Source organism: Ornithorhynchus anatinus, chromosome 4 (genome assembly GCF_004115215.2).
Source record: "Ornithorhynchus anatinus isolate Pmale09 chromosome 4, mOrnAna1.pri.v4, whole genome shotgun sequence".
Lineage (NCBI taxonomy): Eukaryota > Metazoa > Chordata > Mammalia > Monotremata > Ornithorhynchidae > Ornithorhynchus > Ornithorhynchus anatinus.
The window spans coordinates 109,569,437-109,587,470 of NC_041731.1; the positions used below are offsets into that span (position 1 = coordinate 109,569,437).

An 18,034-nucleotide genomic window follows, 5' to 3' on the forward strand; every position below is an offset into this window, starting at 1 on the left:
AAAAGATAAGTATCCTTTTAGGAGTCAAGGTAAAAGGATAATGGATTTATTTGGGGTGATTTATTTATTCATTCAATCATATTTATTGAGCTCCTACCGTATGCAGAACACTACTTGGGAGAGTACAGTGCAACAACAACAGTGATAATAACAATAATGGCATCCGTTAAGCACTTACTATGTGACAAGCATTATTCTAGATATAAAGTAAGCAGGGTGTCCCACGTGGGATTTACAGTCTTAATCCCCATTTTGCAGATGAGGTAACTGAGGCACAGCAAAGTTAAGTGGTTTGCTCAAAGTCACACAACTGACAAGTGGCGGAGCCGGGATTAGAGCCTATGACCTCTGACTCCCAAGACAGTGCTCTTTCCACTAAGCCATGCTTCCTCTCTATGGTTGCATTCCCTGCCCATAGTGAGTTTACATTCTGCGGGGGTGGGGAGCGGGTGGGTGCAGAGATAGACCTCAATCCAAATGTAGAGATATGCACATAACTACTGTGGGGTTGGGAGCAGGGAATAACAAAGGGAGCAATTCAAGTCAAAGCAGAAGGGAGTGGGAGAAGAGGAAAGGAGGGGCTTAGTCTGGGAGGCCTCTTAAAGAAGATGTGTTCTCAGTAAGGCTTTGAAGTGGGGGAAAGTAATTGTCAGATTTGAGAAGGAAGGATGTTCCAAGCCAGAAGTGGGACCTGGGCTAGGGTAGGCAGTGAGATGGATTGAGGCACAGTGAGAAGGTTGGCATTAGAGGAGCAAAGTATATAGGGTGGGTTGTAAAAGGAGAGTGGTGAGGTAGTACAGGGCAAGGTGGTGGAGTGCTTTAAAGCCAATGGTAAAGAGTTCTTGTTTTAACCATGTCTAACTATTTGAAGTATTATCGCATAAAGAAAGGGAACCATTTGCCTTCAATTTCAGGAAACAATGAGTGTAAACCACCACTGAAAGGAATTTAGTTTAAAATAAGTTTTCCTGACAGAAGCATTTTAAGAGTTGGAAAGGGTTGGTAGTTAATGGAGAGCCTCTTTGACATCTAAATGGATTCTTATCCATTCGGGATCATTTACATGAAGTTCTCCCTGAAGGCAGATGACCTCTAGAGATCTTTTCCAGAACCAGATGATGTTTTTTCCAGACCTAGCTGATGTTTCAGATTAATTTAGGCTTCTTGACGCTTCCTTCTGTGTTTCTGTCTGACTTATAGCTAATGAGATATTAACAATAATAATGGTATTTGTTAAGCACTTACTAATGTGCAAAGCACTGTTCCAAGTGCTGGGGTAGATACAAGATTATCAGATTGTTCCATCTGTGGCTCACAGTCTTAATCCCCATTTTACAGATGAGGTAACTGAGGCACAGAGAAGTTAAGTGATTTGCCCAAAGTCACACAGCTGACAAGTGGCAGAGCCGGGATTCAAACCCACAACCTGACTCCCAAGCCCGTGCTCTTCCCACTAAGCCATGCTGCTGCTGGGGAGGAGGTAGAGGGAAGGGATGTATCACCACCCAGCATTAAAGGCAGGGAATCTGTTACTTTCCTAGGGGAAGCAGCATGGCTCAGTGGAAAGAGCTTGAGCTTTGACTCAGAGGTCATGGGTTCAACTCCCTGCTTTGCCACATGTCAGCTGTGTGACTGTAGGCAAGTCACTTAACTTCTCTGTGCCTCAGTTACCTCATCTGTAAAATGGGGATTAACTATGAGCCTCACGTGGGACAACCTGATGACCCTGTATCTCCCCCAGCACTTAGAACAGTGCTCTGCACATAGTAAGCACTTAACAAATACCAACATTATTATTTTCTGTTCAGGCCAGTGGTCAACCAACTCTGCAGTCCTTCACAATCTCATTTTACATCCAGGGATCCAGTTCCACTCTTTCTGGATGGAGAGAAACTAGCACAGTGCTCAAGGGCTTAGTACAGTGCTCTGCCCAAAGAGCTCAACAAATATGCTTGACTGGCCATATGCAGTTTTTGTTTTGAACTGATGCAGAGAAATGTATCTTGAAAGAAAAAAGTTCTAAACAGTTGCTACAAAAAGGAATTTGAATCTCAGGAATCTGAATTCTTCAGACTAAGTGAGGCCACAGTGATGCCTATAGATCATCATTTAAATTTTATAGGAATTCTTCACTGTGGCTAGCTTTCCAGCAGTCTGAGTTAATAGCATTTATAACATTACTTCTTGCAGAACTGAGTTGTGTTTCTTCAGATGGCTACCCTTCTGGAACTAAATAATATGAATTATAGGGGACGGTATTGACCAAAATTTTTTTCAATTTGTCTTGGTGTACAAAACTACTCTCTTTTGCCAGTGAAATGGAATTATTTAAATCACAATTTAAATAATCATTAATAAAATGCTTATAAATAAAAATAAACTTGTAATTTCATGTGCTTATATTTAAGAGAATATGTGAAATATAGAATTTCCCCCCTAAAAATTTCCTGCATGGTCTCATTTGTAGTTTCTTATGTCCTTTCTGAGGACTACAGGTTTCAGCTGACCCGTTTCTTCTTTTTAGTTCTCTGGGAAGCACCTGCAGTTGCCAGACACCCATAGTGAAATGAAAGAAGCCTAGAAAAATCAGGAAAGCCTCCCTGAAATGCACCCTTGGAAGTTTTGTAGATATCCAGATACTTTGCCTACAGTATTTGGGTATTTAGGTTCATGTCATGCTTTTTAAATTTTGACAAATCATTTTTAGCATGGATATTTGGATAGGAAACCTAAGGCATTAGTACAAGATAGTGGAGTGGTATATTGTGATTCCTCATTTATATTCTCCAGGCTATTTAAAATAAAAATACAGGAATTGTCTCCTCTTACAACAGCACAAAAGTGTATAATTTTTTTTTCAAAAATCCCCAAATTTTCATATCTATGATCTCCTATAAAGCACCTTTGCATGGGGGGCTTGGAGTCAGGGGAATGAGCCATTCATTCATTGGTCACTGAATTCAAAGCCTAGAAAGGATCTGCAGAGGTCATCACATCTATCCCTCTGCTTCCTAGCGGGAATGTATCCAGCCAATAATGGAGTGATGAGTATCTACTACCCTCTTTAACTTCTTCAGAGAAAGATTCCTTCACTTCTCTGTGTGACCTGCTGTCCATCAGGAAAATAGTTGCTCAACTACATTGTTCTCTCAGGCTATGGGTGGCATCTAGTTTTCTCAGGACAATGATTTATACCTGTCAGCTCCAAATAGATAGGAAAGGTAAGGGCAGTCTTTAGACATCACAGGTAACTGCATTTGATTTAGCCATCTGTTAGAACAGCCAGGAAAATCATGAGTACAAGCTGAACAAAAAATGTGAAGGTGATTGTCTTTTTTCCCCCATGAATCTTTATGAGCATTTTGAACAAGTAATTTTTCCAAAGAAAAAATAAATTATGTCTCTTAGGTTAATAAATTATGTCTAATGCTTAGGTTCTAGGTGGTTCTAAGTTTGTTGAAATCACTGCACAGTGCTGCCTCTGAGGAGGGTAGAATGTAGAGAAAACCTCCATTGACATGTATGCTCTCTTCCCCAGTGAGGTCATTATCAATCATATTTACCAAGAACTTGCTGTGTGCAGAGCACTGTACTATGTTCTCGGGAGAGCACAGTAAGTTCCCTGCTCACAACAAGCTTATCATGTAGAGGAGGATACAGACAGTAATATAAATAAATCATGAATATGTACCTAAGTGCTGTGGGGCTGAGAGAGGAGTGAATAAAGACTGCAAATCCGAGAGCAAGGATGACACAAAATGGAGTGGGAGATTATGGGAATCTGAATTCAGTAAAGAAAATCTTATGTTGCTACTTCTAGCTATCTTCTCAAATGATCAGAGAATTCATTTTATTGTGGGTTATTTTTATCAGTTGGTTTTATTTCTTAGCTTTCAGCCTAAATGTGTGTAGGCACACCTGCTTTGAAGTGTTCCAGGTTGATCTGGTCAGATACTGATGGAAAAGTAGAGTAAGGCACTGCTCTCCCAGGCTACTCCAGTGACTTTATGAAGAGTGACCTGGGCGGCAGCTTGCTATCTTCTCGCCTTCCCAGCCATGAACAAGGGGCAGGTGAATGGCAGTTATTTGAAAAACTTGATGATGGTGATCTCTACTTCAGTCATTCATCTATCCTGAGGCAGGAAAATGAATGCTGCCCCCTCCCTAGGTTATAGATTCTGGACCTTCAGAAGATACAGTGGCACAATAACACAGACATGAATTGAATATAATGATGCCATGAAGAATTTCCCCCAAATTTGCCTGAACCTAGAGATTCAGCATGGCCTAGTAGAAAGAGCACAGACATTGCAGTCAGAGGATCTGGGTTCTAATCCCAACAACACCTGTTGACTACTGTGTGATGTTGGGTAAGTCTTTTAACTTCTCATTTTACTGATGAAGAAGTTGAAGCACAGAGATTAAAATACTTGTCTTTCCTCCTACTTAGACTGTGAGCCCCATGTGGGACAGAGACTGTGTCCAACCTGTGCCTGTGAAGTGCTTAATGAATATACAATTATTATTACATTCACTGAGCTCTTACTGTGTGCAGGGTATTGGGCTAATAACCTAGATAAGATAAGGAAGTTATTAGATGAGGTCTTAAACTATATCAAATCTTTTTATAAATATTTTATAAAGCCATTTCAAAAGGTGGTCTAAGAACCTGCCTGATTAGCTCTGGAAATCAATCATATTTACTGAGTGCTCACTACATGCAGAGCAATTGATGACGTGATTAGGAAGAGATGAAATAAATGAGAAAACATAAGTTCTCTACTTACTAGGTTTCAAACATTCAGGATTCATCAATCCTCAGGTTAATCAGCCTCTTTTTAATGGTATTTGCTAAGCACTTATGTGCCAGCCACTAGGTAAATACAAGCTTAACAAGATGGATACAGTCCCTGTCCCATGTGGAGTTCACAGTCTTAATCCCCATTTTTACAGATGAGGAAACTGAGGTGTATAGAAGTTAAGTGACTTGCCCAAAGTCACACAGCAGACAAGTGGCAGAGTTAGGAGTAGAACATATGTCCTTCTCATTCCCAGGCCCTATCCATTAGGCAACACTGCTTCTTATGCCTCTCCAAGCAGTAGTTATGGTGGTTCTTAAGTGCCATACTAAACACTTTGCTAAACTCTGGAATAAATACTAGATAATCAGACCAGATAGATCCCTAATGTCCCAAACACTAAGAGGGATGAAGAGCATATCTTATTCCATGTACAGGAACCTGAAGCCCAAAGACACTGGGAGCCTTGCACAGGGTCATATAACAGGAAGAGGCAGGACTAGACTCAGGCCTCCTGACTCCCATCACAGTGCCCTTTCCACTAACAGTGTGAGGAGAACAACCAATCATACTAACTCTGCTGAAGGGAGATTAGACCCCACAACAACCAGAAAGAAAACAACAACAGAAAAGCCAGATATTTCAGGCCACTCATCAAGTGGAAAAATATGGAAACACCACTGAGATTGAAAAGCATTGCCATCTATATCCCAAGAGCTCCACACTCACCTTGGCCAACAGAGGCAGTCTTCCAACACACATTTATTTAGGCTCTTATCAAAAGTAATAAGAAAAAAGAATTAGCATCTCTGGAAGCTAATAATCAAAGATACAGAACTAAAAGTCCTGGAACCACTTGCTGAAAGCAATCACAAATATTCCTTCCTCTGGATCGGACCTCTGCTTCAACTGAACTGAAGAAAAAAGTCAGTTCAGTTCCTGGCCAGGAAACATAATTGCTGCAAATTAGCACCTGCTGTGCCTCAACTGTGTTAAAGAGGCCATTTCCCATTTAAGCAAAGAAAAAAAGTGATTGTGAGCCCCAAGAGGCTTGCCATTCCATAAAATGACTTCAAAATTCATATAAAATGTAACCCAGAGGCAGTTTTCTAATAATGAAATTTGATCTTATATAAGATTTATCAGAACTCAAACCACTGTAGAAGCTAGATTCTAGGAACAGCCTTTAAAAACTCCATCTCTCCTGGAGATTCCATTGGGAAAAAGTTAGGTCAGAATAAGAAAACTTGGCTTCCCTGCCTGTTTCCACTGAATTGTTGAAAGAAAATTGATTACCGAGAGAATATTTTAAAGGAAGATTTTGGAGAATCCACTGCTGTTCAATTTTAGTTGAGCACAGTTTTAGCAAGTTAAGCCAAGCCCAGGATTAAACCAGTTCTCTAAAGTTTAAAATCAAAACAAAGCAATAAAAGCACAGGAAATAAATGACAGTAAAATTCCTGTCACAGTTAATGAAAATAATGATCCATTTTATTGGTAACATAAGTAGTCAGTCCTTCAATTGGCATTAAAAAAGAGAGCTATGTGGGATTCATGTTATGCAACAGCTGAATAAATTTTGCCAAACTCTAGTAGAACTAGCAGGACCTGGGAGTCAGAGGACCTGGGTTTTAATCCCATCTCTGCCATTTGCCTGCTATGTGACCTTGGGAAAAGCACTTAACTTCTGTTTCCTTATCTACAAAGCAGGTATTCAATACCTGTACTCTCTCCTACATAGAATGTGAACCCCATGTGAGATCAGATTATCTTGTGTCTAACCCAGAGCTTGGTACATAGTAAGCCCTTAACCAATACCACAGTTATTATTAAACTGGAGAATTTCTGTTGCTATGAATCTAATAAATCCGGCTACCAACATACATGTCCACAGTCATCTTATGAATCCTAGGGAATCCTTGGATTGGGGAGGGGCCCACACCTTGAATTTTTTCCAAATCAACTACATATTAGGGGAAATAGGGGGAAGGCATAAGGCTATATTGATGATTTCACAAGAGACTGATTCATTTTCTGGTCACAAATGCTTTGGAAGAGCTCATTAACTCTTTCAGATTATTGGCTTGGCCATGTAAAATGAAACCCAATGTTTTTGATTAAAATGTATAGCCACTGTGAGGTATTTTCAAATTCCTTACCATCTAAAGGAAAATTTCATCTATTTGTCATAGGAAGGCATTCATTATTTTTCTCCACAAGTAATAAAGAAGTAACATGAAAAAGGAAATCAAAATTCAGAAGTAAAGATTCCCTGCAGCTTGTTAGTTAACAGTCCATCACCAGTCCTGATAAGTGTCTGCAGAGGAGAACTCTAATAATTGAAATCAATTTTATAGAATCTAGTAGTAATGGAAATAGTATTTAATAATTACCTCCTGGGGACAAAGCACTATACTGAGCATTGGGAAAGAACAGTTGGGTGAGGTCCCTGGTCTCCAAACACTCGCAATCTAATAAGCAGCCAGGGGAGTCTGGCAGTAGCCACTTAAAGAAACAAGAAATAATAAAACTGCAAGAACCACATGAAAGGATAAATGAATAAATTCACTTAAATGCATCAAAAAGGTCCTGAGACTAGAGTAGTTTGGGGCTCCCTGTGGCTCAGAGTTCAGATTTTGAGACCACAACCTTCCTAATAGTAACTGTGGTATTTGTGGTGTTTTTTCATCACTTACTATGTGCCAGGCACTGTACTAAGCACTGGGGTGGATACAAGCAAATCAGTTTGGACACAGTCCCTGTCCCATGTGGGACTCACAATCTCAATCCTCATTTTACAGGTAAGGTAACTGAGGCACAGAGTAGTGAGTGACTTGCCCAAGGTCACACTGCAGGCAAGTGTTGGGGCTGGGATTAGAATCCATGTCTTCCTGACTCCCAAGCTCGTGTTCTATCCACTATGCAACACTGCTTTTCTAGTAATGTCCTCAGTCATGTGAATGAGCACTTAACTTCTCTGTGCCTCAGTTACCTCATCTGTAAAATGGGGATTAAGATTGTGAGCCCCACGTGGGACAACCTCATAATCTTGTATCTACCCCAGTACTTAGAACTGTGCTTGGCACATAGTAAGTGCTTAATACAATTATTATCTTCTAAACTGTGAACTGGACTTTGGACTGTGAGCCCAATGTTGGCTAGGAATTGTCACTATTTATTGCTGAATTGTACTTTCCAAGTGCTTAGTACAGGGCTCTGCACACAATAAGCGCTCAATAAATATGACTGAATGAATGAATGAGTACTCCTGCTGCTTTGGTTCCCCCACTGGTGCAAGGCAAATCAGGATTCAGGACCCAGGATGACTGGGTTAAGACAGATGGGAAACTCCCTCTAGTCTGTGAGCTCACTGTGGGCAGGGAATGTGTCCATTTATGCTTATATTGTACTTTCCCAAGTGCTTAGTACAATGCACTGCAAACAGTAAGTGCTCAATAAATGTGAATGACTGTCTGATGTACTGATGGAAGACAAGAGTTCAAGAAGTATTGGTCACTTAAGTAATGGTCAGTTAATCAATCGATCAATGATAATTATTGAGCAAGTATTGTGTACAGCAGTTCATTAAAGACTTGAGGTGCAGGAGGAGAGCTAGGAAATGAGAGCATCAGTGAACCCAAGGTTTGATAATGTTTTCAGATAAAGGGGATAATCCACACTTTCAAAGGCAGCTGAGAGGTAAAAAGAAGACTGAAATAGAGTCCATTGAATATGGCAAGGAGGAGGCTATTGGTGAACTTGACTTGAAAAGAGCTGTTTCAGTGGAATGAAAGAGATGGAAGCCAGATCTCAGGGGGTCTATACAGGAGTTGCCCCTCTCAGGATCACAACTGGAGAGTTCCCAGTACTCTACCAGCCTCGACTACAGGAGGGAGAGTCAGGCAGAGGTGTATCCATTCCATTCCTAGCTTAGCCAGTGGCTAGAGAGTGTAAGGCAATCTGCTACAAGTCAGAACTCCCCTGTGATGGACAGCAGTGGCATGGGAGAGAATAGAGGTCTAAGACTCAAGTTTACTGCGTGGAAGGAGGCAATGGTAAACCACTTCCATATTACCAAGAAAACTCTATGGATACACTACCAGAACAATTGCAGATGGAAGTGGGGAGTTCTGAGAAAGATGTGTTCATGGCGTCACTAAGGGTCGAAGGTGATTCAACAGCATAAGAGAAGACAATACGGGAGTAAGTAGACATGATCCCTATCTTTAAGAACTTCCAATCTAGCTGGTGACCCAGGCATTAAAATACATTACAAATAGGGGAAGCAATCAAGTATAAAGATATTGTACATAAGTGATGTCTAAGTTTCCTCATCTAATAATAATAGTAATAATTAAGGTGTTTGTTGAGTGCTTACTATGGTTTAAACACTGTACTAAGCACTGAGGTGGACACAAGCAAATCAGAGTGGACACAGTCCCTGTCCCATGTGGGGCTTACAGTCTCAAACAGAAACTCTCTGGGCATGTCATGCCCATCCTCAAAAACCTCCAGTGGTTGCCTTGCAACCTTCGCATGAAGCAAAAACTCACTCTTGGCTTCAAAGATCTCCATCCCCTAGCATCCTCCTATCTCACCTCCCTTCTCTCCTTCCCACCTCGTACACTCTACTCCTCTGCCACTCACCTCCTCACGCTGCCTCGTTCTCGTCTGTCCCGCCATTGGCCTTTGACCCTGGTCCTACCACTGATCTGGAATGCCCTCCCTCCTCACATCCGCCAAACTAACTCTCTTCCCCTCTTCAAAGCCCTACTGAGAGCTCACCTCCTCCAGGAGTCCTTCCAAAACTGAGCCCTCCCTTTCCATCTAATAATAATAATAATAATGTTGGTATTTGTTAAGTGCTTACTATGTGCAGAGCACTGTTCTAAGCGCTGGGGTAGACACAGGGGAATGAGGTTGTCCCATGTGGGGCTCACAGTCTTAATCCCTATTTTACAGATGAGGGAACTGAGGCACAGAGAAGTTAAGTGACTTGCCCACAGTCACACAGCTGACAAGTGGCAGAGCTGGGATTCGAACTCATGAGCCCTGACTCCAAAGCCCGTGCTCTTTCCACTGCGCCACGCTGCTTCTCTCCCTCCTCCCATCCCCACTCCCCCTACTTCGTCCCTCTGTTCTACCCCCTTCCCCTCCCCACAGCACTTGTGCAAATTTGTATATATTATTACTCTATTTTATTAATGAGTATACATCTATGATTCTATTTATCTATTTTGATGGTATTGATGCCTGACTAGTTGTTTTATTTTGCTGTCTGTCTCCCCCTTTTAGACTGTGAGGCCAATGTTGGGCAGGCATTGTCTCTATCTGTTGCCGAATTGTACATTCCAGGCACTTAGTACAGTGCTCTGCACACAGTAAGTGCTCAATAGATATGATTGAATGAATGAATGAATCCCCCTTTTACAGATGAGGGAATGGAGGGACAAAGAATGAAGTGACTTGCCCAAAGTCACACAGCATACATGTGGGAGAGCGAGGATTAGAACCCATGATCTCTGACTCCCAGGCCTGTGTTCTATCCACTCTGCCATACTCATCTGTAAAATGAGAATGAAACATTTGCTGTTCTTCCCTTATTCTGGGAGCAGAATGGGAAATAGGGACTATGTTCAACATGATTATCCTGTATTCACCCCAGTGCTTAGTGGAGTCCTTGGTAAATGCTTAACAATACCACACTTTATTGTTATTAGTATTACAGAGTATCTTGTTTGTACAAAGCATTGCAGAAGCAGCATTTTTGTAGTGGATATAGCTTGGGCCTGGGCCTGGGAGTCAGGAGGTTATGGGTTCTAATCCCAGATCTGCCACTTGTCTGCTGTGTGACCTTGGGCAAGTCACTTCACTTTTTGTGCTTCAGTTATCTCATCTGTAAAATGGTGTTTGAGACTGTGAGCCCCATGTGGGACAAGGACCGTGTTAGACCTGATTTATTTGTATTTACCCCAGTGCTTAGAATAGTACTTGGCACATAGCAGCGTGGCTCAGTGGGAAGAGCATGGGCTTGAGAGTCAGAGGTCATGGGTTCAAATCCTGACTCCGCCACTTGTCAGCTGTGTGACTTGGGGCAAGTCACTTAACTTCTCTGTGCCTCAGTTACCTCATCTGTAAAATGGGGAGTAAGACTGTGAGTCCCACGAGGAACAACCTGATCACCTGGTATCCTCTCTAGCGCTTAGAACAGTGCTTTGCACATAGTAAGTGCTTAACAAATTCCATTATTATTATAGTACGTGCTTAACAAGTACCATAGTTATTATTATTATTATCATCATTTTTATTCCCTGATTAATCTATTTCCCCATTCCATTTCCCCCATTACTGCCACTTAAATACTTCCACAGCCATCTATGTCTTTGAGTCCTTAGTCCTTAAGCACTTGGATACTCATCCTGTCCCCTCCCTCTTTTATTTATCTGAAAATATGCCATCCCCGTTTTTTAGATGAGAAAGATGAGTCACACCACTTACGCACAGTATCTTTAAACTCTGTTACTTCCCCTACCTGTATGTAATTTATTTTAATATTTGTCTCACCTGCTATAAGCTTCTTACTGACAGCAATCACATCTACAAATGCTATTGTAGGCTCCCAAGGGCTTATTCCAGTGTCTTGCACAGAATAAGCATTCAGTAAGTACAACTGATTGATCAGTTGAGTCAATTATTTTTTTAATCAGCATCTTAATAGTGGCTCAGTGGAAAGAGCATGGGCTTTGGAGTCAGGGCTCATGAGTTCGAATCCCAGCTCTGCCACTTGTCAGCTGTGTGACTGTGGGCAAGTCACTTAACTTCTCTGTGCCTCAGTTCCCTCATCTGTAAAATGGGGATTAAGACTGTGAGCCCCACGTGGGACAACCTGATTCCCCTATGTCTACCCCAGCGCTTAGAACAGTGCTCGGCACATAGTAAGCGCTTAACAAATACCAACATTATTATTATTATTATTATTATTAATAATAACAATAATAATGATGATATTTGTTTAGCACTTACTATGTGCCAAACACTTTTCTAAGCACTGGGGTAGATACAAGGTAATCAGGTTGTGCCACATGGGACTCACAATCTTAATCCCCATTTTACAGATGAGGTAACTGAGGCACAGAGAAGTTAAGTGACTTTCCCAAAGTCACACAGCTGACAAGTGGTGGAGCCAGGATTAGAACCCATGACCACTGATTCCTGAGCCCGTGCTCTTTCCAATAAGCCAATCTTACATAAATGAATAAGCTTTTCATTTCATCAGATGTCTGTCTCCCCCTGTAGTCAGTAAACTTTTTGTGGGCAGGACACCCTTTTACCAACCAAGCCCTTAGGACAGTGCTCTGCACATAATAAGTGCTCAATAAATAACACTGATGATAAACTTGTCTCTAGACTGTAAATTCCTTGTGAGCAGGAATCGTGTCTACCAGTCTATTGTACTGTACTTTCCCAAGTGCTTAGTACAATGTTCTGCAAAGGAAAACACTCAATAAATACCAATGATTGATGAACTGAGAATTCTCAAAGGCATTTGTGTTAGATAGAGACTTGTGATTCCTGATTTCTGCTCCTAGACACAGGAAGAAAGGGGATCAAGACATTAAAGTGGATGAAGAGGAGAAGGAAGAGGAGAAACCCAAAGTGGATGTGTTTGAAAATGAACTTTTTTTTACAGGGTATTTGTTAAGCACTTACCATGTGCCTGTCATTCATTCATTAAATCGTATTTATTGAGCGTTTACTGTGTGCAGAGCACTGAACTAAGTACTTGGAAAGTACAATTCAGCAATAGAGACCACTGGGCTTACATACACTGTACTAAACATTGAGGTGGATACAAACAAATAAGGTTGGACACAGTCCCTGTCCTACTTGGGGCTCACAGTCTTAATACCCATTTTACAGATGAGATAACAAAGGCATAGAGAAGTTAAGTGACTTGCCCAAAGTTACACATCAAGCAAATTGGCAGAGCAGGGATTAGAACTCGGGTCTTCTGACTCCCAGGCCTTTGCCCTTTCTACTAGGCCACAATGTGTTTTTTTTAATTTCTTTTAAATTTTTTAATTTCACTTTTTAATTTACTTTAATATTGTGAAACTCTCTCAAATATATGTTGAGATCACTGTTTAAAGCATGGAATTACACTTGTCTACAAGTTCAAGTTGTAAAAGGATTTCAGCAGTTGTATAACCATTCAAATACATTTAATATCCTTCTATTGCTTCCTTTAACTATTTAATGACTTAAAATATATATTTCATTTGATACCTCTTCAGTCTTCAGACTTTGAAATCCCAATGCTTTGAGTCAACATGCATATCTCTTTAATTGTATCACTTTATATATATATATATATATATATATATATATATATATATATATATATATATAAATACTTAAAATATCAAAAGGTGACCCAAAGCCTGTCAGGCACCTCTTTCACAATTCACCCTTTTAAAACTCAAGAATATGTAGTTCTATTGGACAGTCTTACTCTTAAAGCTCTCCAGTTAACAATAATCTTTTCATTACTGTTTCTATAGACTCTTCTTGGTTCAGAGAATTTGATTAGTATGTTGTCTGATTTGAATTGCATTTATGAGGCAGTGAAAACCACAATATTCTTCAAATTATATTTTCTTTTGGCAGAAGCTCAAAAATCAAAATAAGAAAAAAAAGTACCACACTAATTATTGACTAAGCTGAACTGAATGTCCAATATTTTTCAACAATATAAAAGCCCATGTTGAAGCCCATGTTGACAGTCAATATGTACCCAATGTTTCTCCTGAAAATTTTCCTGTATGCATCATTAAAATAAAGTTTTCAGCAATAACAGAGTGGCAAAGCTTTTCCTTTTAAAATGTCATTTTAGGACTGTGACTAAAGATGATCATTTTCAACTAAATGCTTTATTTAGTCCAAAACACGTTTCCCATCATATTTTGCTTTTCAACATCAAATATAAGGAAACAATTAGGGTTAAGTAATTAGTAATGATTATGGTATTTAAGTGCTTATTATGTGTTGAGCATTGTTCTAAATGCTGGGGTAGCAACAAGTAAATGAGGTGGGACACAATCTGTCCCACATAGGGTTCACAGTATAAGTAGGATGGCAAACAGGTCTCTAGACTGTAAGCTCATTTCTAAACTGTAAGCTCTTCTCTAGACTGCAAGCTCGTTATGGGCAAGGAAGGTGTCTGCTAATTCTGTTGTACTGTACTCCTTCAAGTGCTTAGTACAGTGATATGCACATAGTAAGTCTCAATAAATACTATTGATTGATTGAAGTGGTATTTCATTTACAGTTGAGGAAACTGAGGCACAGAGAAGTTAAATGACTTGCCCAAGGTGACAGCAAGAAAGCGCTAGGTAACACTGCTAATAATAATAATAATGTTGGTATTTGTTAAGCACTCACTATGTGCTGAGCACTGTTCTAAGCACTGGGGTAGATACAGGGTAATCACATTGTTCCACATGAGGCTCACAGTTAATCCCCATTTTACAGATGGGGTAACTGAGTCACAGAGAAGTGAAGTGACTTGCCCACAGTCACACAGCTGACAAGTGGCAGAGGCAGGATTCGAACTCATGACCTCTGATTCCCAAGCCCGGGCTCTTTCCACTGAGCCACACTGCTTCTCTAGCCACACTGCTTCTCTACCGTTATCTCCCTCCCATCCATTGACTGTAGGGGTTCCTCAAGGGTCAGTTCTTGCCCTCTTCTGCTCTCCACTTATACTCACTCCCTTGGTGAACTCATTCACTCCCACAGCTTCAATTATTATCTCTACGCAGATGACATCCAAATCTACATCTCCTCCCCTGTTCTGGCCCACCCCCCCCTTCAGGCTTGTATCTACTCCTGCCTTCAGGACATCTCCACCTGGATGTCTGCCCGCCCCCTAAAACTCAACATGTCTAAGCCTGAGCTCCTTATCTTCCCTCTCAAACCCTGGCCTCTCCCTGACTTCCCTGTCACTGTGGACGGCACTATCATCCTTCCCATCTCACAGGCCCACAAACCTGGTGTCATCCTTGACTCTGCTCTCCCATTCATCCCATACATTCAATCTGTCACCATCACTGGCCGGTCTCACCTTCACAGTATCGCCAAGATCTGCCTTCTCCTCTCCATCCAAACTGCTACCTTGCTAGTACAAGCTCTCATAATATCCTGACTGGATTACCGTGTCAGCCTCCTCTCTGATCTCCCACCCTCCTGTCTTTCCCCACTCCAGTCCATTCTTCATTCCACTGCCCAGATCATCTTCCTACAGAAACGCTCTGGGTATGTCACTCCCCTCCTCAAAAACCTCCAGTGGTGGCCTATCAATCTTCGCATGGAACAAAAACTCCTCACTCTTAGCTTGAAAGCTCTCCATCACCTTGCCCCCTCCTACCTCACCTCCCTTCTCTCCTTCTACTGCCCACCCCCTACACTCTGCTCCTCTGCCACTCACTTCTTCACAGTCCCTCATTCACATCTGTCCCGCCGTCGACCCCTGACCCACGTCCTACCACTGTCCTGGAATGCCCTCCTTCCTCACATCTGCCAAACTAACTCTCTTCTCTTCGAAGCCCTACTGAGAACTCACCTCCTCCAGGAGGCCTTCCCAGACTGACCCCTTCCTTTCTCTCTGCTCTGCCTCCCCTTCCCTCCCCCTCCTCCCACCCTCTGCTCCTCCCCCTTCCCCTCCCTTCAGTACTATACTCATTTGTATATATTATTTATTACCCTATTTATTTTGTTAATGATTTGTTTATATCTATGATTCTATTTATCTTGATGATATTTACTCCAGACTATTTATGTTTTGTTCTGTTTTCATTTGTTGTCTCTCTCCCCCGTTTAGACTGTGAGCTGTGAGTTGGGCAGGGATCGTCTCTGTTGCCGAATTGTACATTCCAAGTGCTTAGTACAGTACTCTGCACATAGTTAGCACTCAATAAATACGAATGAATGAAGGAATGAGTAATGGAATACACAAAAGAAATCAAGTTAACTTAGTAAAAATTGTTTGCGTTCTTTCCAAGTTAGGTGGGAAAAAGCTGTTAGGACAACAGAGGTGTCCTTCAGTTCACAGATGACACTACTAATGGTGAAACTGTAGCCATTACTGTGAGAGCCCCTGAAAATGTGTTGTACACATTGTCAGTCAGTCAGATGTATCTATTGAGCACTTACTGTGTGCAGAACATTGTACTAAGTGCTTGGGAGAGACAATATAACAATAAAACATGTTCCCCATTATCTGCCAAGCACTCTTCTAAGAACTGGGGTAGATACAAGGTAATTAGTTTAGACACAGTCCCTGTCCCAGATGGGGCTTGCAGTCTTGATTCCCATTTTACAGATGAGGTAACTGAAACACAGAGAAACTAAGTGCCTTACCCAAAGTCACACTGAAGACATGTGAAAGAGCTGGGATTAGAACCCGCGTCCTCTGACTCCCAGGTCTATGCTCTTTCCACTAGGCCATGCTGATTCCTTCTTTGTTGCTCTTGCACTTAGACCGGTAAATTTTAAGCACTTGATATGCACCCCTCCCTCAGTATCAAGGCACAGATATATATGTCTGTTATTCATCTAATGTCTGTCTTTTCCTCTAGACTCTAAGCACCTGATGGGGAGGGAACTCTGTTACATTCCACTCTCCAAGGAAGCAGTAGAGACAGACATAAAAACATTTACAAATCTAGTATATCAAAATAAATACTTAACTTTACAATTAATAATAATAATAATAATAATAATGGTATAGTTTAAGGCTTACTACGTGCCAAGCACTGTTCTAAAAGTTGGGGTAGATACAAGGTAATCAGGTAGTCCCACATGGGGCTCAAAGTCTTCATCCCTATTTTACAGATGAGGTAATTGAGGCACAGAGAAGTGAAGTGACTTGCCCAAGGTCACACAGCTGACAAGTGATGGAGCCAGGATTAATAATAACAATAATAATAATAGCATTTGTTAAGCACTTACTATGTGTGAAGCACTATTCTAAGCCATGGGGTGGTACAAAGTAATCAGGGTGTCCCACGTGGGGCTCACGGTCTTAATCCCCATTTTACAGATGAGGTAACTGAGGCACAGAGAGGTTAAGTAACTTGCCCAAAGTCACACAGCTGACAAGTTGTGGAGCTGGGATTAGAACCCATGACCTCTGACTCCCAAGCCCCTGTTCTTTCCACTGAGCCACGCTGCTTCAATTAATCATGTTTGTGTACTTGTTCTCCCTCCTCACTAGACTGTGAACCCCATATGAGGCAGAAATTGTTTCCTATCTGTTTATATTGTACCTACCTCAATGCTTCCCATAGTACTTGGCACATAGTATGTGGCAAGGCCTTAATGAATACCTTGGATTTGATAAATGCTGCTGAAGAAGGATATAAGTTAATATCTTCCTACCAATGACTATCCCCTCTCAGGATCTCACCTGGAGAGTTCCCAGTACTCTACCAGTCTCAACTACAGGAAGGAGAGTCAGGCAGAGGCATATAATAATAATGTTGAAATTTGTTAAGTGCTTACTATGTGCAGAGCGCTGTTCTAAGCGCTGGGGTAGATACAGGGTAATCAGGTTGTCCCACGTGAGGTTCACAGTTAATTCCCATTTTACAGATGAGGTAACTGAGGCACAGAGAAGTTACGTGACTTGCCATAGTCACACAGCTAACAAGTGGCGGAGCCGGGAGTCAAACCCATGACCTCTGACTCTGAAGCCCAGGTTCTTTCCACTTAGCCATGCTGCTTCTATTCCTAGCTTGGGCAGTGGCAAGTGAGTTGAAGGCAATCCATTACAAGTCAAAACTCACCTGTGCTGGGCAGCAGCGTCATGGGAGAGAATCAAGGGTGAAGACTCAAGTTTACTGCATGGAAGGAGGCAATGGTAAACCACTTCCGTATTTTTACCATGAAAACTCTACGGATACACTACCAGAATGATTGCAGATGGAGATGGGGCATTCTGGGAGAGATAGGTGCATGGCATCACTATTATCACATAGTAAGTCTTTAACAAGAACTATGAAAAGAAAAAAAAAACTGCCAAGCAGAGCCTTAAGCCAGTATTCAAGACCAAAGAGTATTTAGGACCTAAAATAGTATGATTCTTGACCTGGAAAGACCCTTCAATCCCTGCTCAGCTCCTCTGAGAAAGTACGGAACTAAGTGATTGGTAAGAAGTATAACTGAAACAAAGTACA

At 41.4% G+C, this 18,034-nt stretch overlaps 1 long non-coding RNA gene and 1 other non-coding gene across 3 annotated transcripts in view; one reads left to right on the forward strand and one right to left on the reverse strand.

The window, feature by feature from the left end:
- LOC114811286 overlaps positions 1 to 5,665 on the reverse strand; it is a 64,023-nt gene extending 58,358 nt beyond the window's left edge. For both annotated transcript variants that reach the window (XR_003758949.1, XR_003758948.1), the window contains exon 1: positions 5,529 to 5,665. This is a non-coding gene — a long non-coding RNA (uncharacterized LOC114811286). The remainder of the gene's footprint in view (positions 1 to 5,528) is intronic.
- A 2,967-nt stretch (positions 5,666 to 8,632) lies between these two features.
- On the forward strand, positions 8,633 to 8,770 carry LOC114811506. The gene has a single exon (XR_003759204.1). It is a non-coding gene; the product is annotated as a small nucleolar RNA SNORA7 (small nucleolar RNA).
- The last annotated feature ends 9,264 nt before the right edge of the window (positions 8,771 to 18,034 follow it).